Below are 4,471 nucleotides of genomic sequence, written 5' to 3'. Positions count from 1 at the left end.
GATGCTGCTTTCATACAAATACAGTTCCCAACCCTGGGAAGGTATCTGCGTCTTTTCCCCAGGACTTACGTTTAATGTAGCAACTCGTCAGAGAAATGGGCAGCAATGCGCTGCAGTGTTTTCTGGTATACCCACATGAACAAGAATCCGGAGAACCTGTGACAGGACCTTTGGATGTGATTTGTTTTGGACAATGGCTTAAATGACATGATTTCACACAGCAATGTACAATCCATAGGCAAGTATTTCTCTGTATTTGAAAATGCAGCTCTTCTCCCTCTCCTACTCCCCTTCTTAAGCTGCGTGCTGCAGCTTGACATCAGTCAGTCCCTCCTGGGCAGGGAGGGGAAAAGCAGCTCTTGCCTTAAGGGAAGCTGCTGCCAGCAGTTGAAGGCAGCTGCCTGGCTAGTGCAAGCATCTTACCAAAAGATTTACAAAAATATTTTTGATTCAAACCTTCCATGCCTTTCAGGAGTTGCATGGTAGGTGTCGTCTTCTCCCTGTCTTTCCAGATGGCTGAATTCCTCTGGACGACCACATCTTCCATGAGGTGCTTTGCTTTTATCTCCGGAGAACGTGCAACACTACCATGAAGTCACTCATAGGAGTCCATCCTGGGAGATGAGGTCTCTGTGGAGAACAGGGATAAGTGAGCATCAGACTGCATATCCTGTAAGTCACTGTTGCAGTATGTTTTGAATCCACCTGCTTTGCAACGTTAGCCAAAATAGGTTTGGGGAATTTCCTTTTCCCATCAAAAACCACTTGAAACTCTCTACAAAGGACTCTCTGCCTGGATGGGGAGAGCTGAATCCCTTTACCCTGTGAGATGTGGAGGTGTGGTGAAGCAACATAGTCTTCTCCCTCTGCTTCCCTTCCTTCAGCCGCCTGCCCGCCTGGAAACCTTTGTGTTTCAAAAGAGGCACCCCTGGGGCCATGGTTCCCCAGACCCACCAGGAGGGGCTGCGGACCTGTGCCTGCAGCCACCAAGCTCACCTGAATTTCTTCCAGATGTGGCTGTGCTGCCAAAGGAGCATCGTGCATCCCATGGGGAGACGGTGGACTTGGTTTCAGTCAGGCAACATTTCGCACCGCATGCTGCAGCAGTCCCCGGTGCGCTTTGGCACGACCTGGGCTCTGCCTTCAAGGGAGTGATGCATGGGAAGAGGAGAAATGCCTGGTCCCGGGTTGCTCCACAGCCCGGCAGTGGGGTAGGCATCATGGGTTTCACGCAGCTGGCACTGACAGCAGGTCTGTCCTTCTGCAGCCCGGGGCGGTCAGGATGCACCCCCTGGGGAAGCTGGGCGTGCTGTGCTGGGCCCAGAAAATCTCTCTGTGCCACTAGGTTCACTCCGAGTCACTTCACCTCCATTTCCCTGCATGTCCCTTTCATTGCCTATGTCTGTTTTTACTTTCAGCTTGGTCACTGTCTCTGCTATGTGTGTTCGTAGTGTCTGGCAGAAATGGTTATCAGTGCTGGTTCTGGTTGCAACGTGCTAATTCAAATGCCACACTCTTTTATTCAAGTGGGTAAAAATCCGTAAGAAGAGCTAGTGTCTTCTAATCTGTACTTGCATCCCTTTGGAGACAGAACTGCGTAGAAACATCTCTGGTGGGGGGTTACACTCACTTTTGTGTACTCTGTGTGGCCCTTGATCTGTTTTGGTTTTAAACACTGAACAGTGTCTGCTTGATGGATGTCTAACCTGTGCTTTTAAAGATATCCATGTCTATATGCTGATCACTCAGAGCTGCTGGAAGGTGGCATTTGTGAGGAGCAGGGCCACTCACCATCTCGGCGATCCACCACCAGCTCTTGCTTGGTCTTCCCATTCTCCATCAAGTAGGGTGCTGCTTTCTGTCTCGTGCCCCCAGAACCACTGGGCAGTGCTATCGATGTAACGCAGATTGGCCACAGAGGCAGCAGTTGCATGGATTTGTCTCTACGACATCCCAAAATCTTGTACCTTCATGGCCGTGTTGCCATTCCCCTCAGGTCTCCGGGCTGGAGGTTTGTGTTACGTGCTGAGTGACGTGGCCAAGCTGTGGCAGCAGCATGAGCCTGTCCTCCAGCGTGGTGGGGTCCAGGCTAAGCCCCAGCCTTGCGCTGTTGTATCCTGCCACATCTGCAGGTCAGCGCTGCTCTCGTTCAGCTCCAAAGCCATTTTCATTCAGGATGTACCATGTGGGGCTTCACTTTCAGGACTAGTATTGCAGTTTCTGGTATTGTGTCAGCTTGTGAGCTGAAAGCCAAGATGAAAATGAACTTGGTGGTGTTTAGAGAAATGTTTGGGTAAGTACGTCTAGCTGCAAAGAAGGACGATGTGCAAGTCTGACCCCACACAGATGGTCCACACACACACTGATGCCAGGGATGGGTTGAGCGTTCCCCCCTCTGGAAAGCTAGGAAAGGCTGTAAGTTCAGCCTTTCAAAATACCGCCGTGCCAGCCAAAAATCTCTTTCCATGTGTTGGAAAGGCAAATAAAACAGAGCACGAGGGAGCAGGCAGAACTGGCCTTTTATTGCCAGCTCTTCTTGGCTGGTCGGCAAGGAGGAGAGGATGTTTCCCTCAGACTTACTTTACATCTCCCTCTCTCTTTTTTTTTTTTCCAATAGGAAAGTGTGAGTGCATGAGTTAAGCAGAGCCCCAGGGAACGGGAATCTTCAGAGCAGCGTGTGGCTGGCAGGGTGCAAAGCTGGCGGCCAGGGTAGGACGCGCATGTACTCACCACGCACTTGGCATCGCTCGGCTGCTTCACCAAGTTCCTTCCCCTCCCCTCAGCCCAGACTGTCTCTCCCCAGCTCCTGTCACTACAGGCGGGTTGGGAGCAATGCCACCGCAGCACCGTGACCTGGGGAAGGTCTTGCCTCCAAAAGTAATCCCTGCTCCTTCTCTCTCCCCAGTATTGACTTTTTTTTTTAAGCTGGGTCCATTCCCTGATCAGGCTGTCCCCCCAGTCAGGGACAGGGTGAGCCATGGAGGGTGGCTGGGAGCGGGGAAGAGGTGTTCTGCCTGTGGCTGTGGGAATCCAGGCAGCACAGGGCCACCTGGTAGGTTTGCTACCAAAAGCACTGCCAGACTTCGGCAGGGAGAGGCAATAGCTCTCGTCTAGTTGGCCCCACAAGTCATTGCACTCTCTCCTGCATCCCAAGGCCATCCTGGTTACAGCCACCCTGTTCTGTCTGTCACGGCTACGGCAGCAGGAGCTGGTCCAAGCCATCTGTGCGGGAAGGAGGGGGTGTCTTTCATCCCTGGCATGAACCCCTAAAATCTCTTGGGAAAATCAGCACCAAAAATACTGACTGATGCTCCCCAAGCAGCGGTGGCTCCTGGCGCTGGCAGGGCTGCTGTTGCGTACCCTGGGCGTCCATGGGTGCCAGAAAAGCCGGCAGCATCAGAGGGACAGGCCCTTGTTAATACACCCTGATAACATGCTGCCCCTGTGTTGAACCCGAGAGCATGTGCTGGCTAATGCACATCAGCACGGAGACCTTCCAGGCTGGATGGGAAAGCCCCAGGAGATATGGAGATCACGAGATCTGTGCTGGAAAAATAAATGAGCGTATCTTCCTGTGATGATTTGGTCTCCGGCGCACTCCTACACGGCACTTCTCCCCTGCAGCTTCTGCCCAGGATGGTAACGCTGAGAGATATCTTGTGTTACTTACTCAATTCTCTCCCAGCATCTCTGGAAGGAGCAGGGGTGCAAACGAAGCCTGTGCTCTCTCTGCAAGAGCAGCAGCTTCTGCTGTGATAATTCAGCTGCTGGAGAAAACAAACCTCCCTGGCTGGGGCTGGAGGGGACGCAGCCTCTGCTGCTCCGGAGGTTGTTAACAGCAGTTTCCAGCTGCTGTGGAACAGGTCCTCGGTTTGGATCAGCATCCCAAGGAGTGAAATGTGAAGGGTCCTGTGTCTGCCCGCACGCCTGGACAGCACTGGGCACGATGTGACCTCCTCCTCGTTACAGGTCTGGCTGCAGAGCAGCTAATCCAATATTATTAATGGCAATCAGAACAGACATGACGTAATTTAAACCACTAGGCTTCTGTAAAAGGATTACTTTTAGGTGTTGAGCTGCCCAAGGATGGGGGAAAAAGCATTATTTTGTGTATAGAGGAAACCTCCTGGCACTTCAAAATGCTATGGGAGAGAGGAAATAACTATAAGAAAATAGAGCAGACCAGGTCTTCCTCTGGTGATCTGGTGGATGAGCAGAAGCACATCAGCTTACAGAGTGGCAGAGATGTAGCTGCAGGCAGTCTGGCCCAAGGCCTTTCAACAGCTACTGGTGTGGCTCCCTGAAATGCTACAAGGAGCTGGAAACTTTTGTCTTCAGGCAGGAATGTGCTCAAAAAACCAAGCCTCGGAAACTGCACAGTATTGTTCCTTCCCTCTCCCGTTAGACCTGCCATCCAGCCCTTGCTGGAAGGGGAGGCGCGCAGAGGCTTTGCAGGAAAACCTTACTCTGT

The 4,471-nt window shown here is 52.1% G+C and overlaps 1 long non-coding RNA gene across 1 annotated transcript; it reads left to right on the top strand.

Annotated features, from left to right (window-relative positions):
• Positions 1-532: 532 nt before the first annotated feature.
• LOC309587625 lies at positions 533-4,204 on the top strand. The gene is made up of 3 exons (XR_014227575.1): positions 533-672; positions 1,012-1,211; positions 2,618-4,204. It is a non-coding gene; the product is annotated as an uncharacterized lncRNA (long non-coding RNA).
• Positions 4,205-4,471: the final 267 nt, after the last annotated feature.

This window comes from Platalea leucorodia, assembly GCF_965183815.1.
Source record: "Platalea leucorodia genome assembly, chromosome: 3".
In the NCBI taxonomy this organism is placed as follows: domain Eukaryota; kingdom Metazoa; phylum Chordata; class Aves; order Pelecaniformes; family Threskiornithidae; genus Platalea; species Platalea leucorodia.
This window is presented reverse-complemented; position numbering and strand designations above follow the sequence as displayed.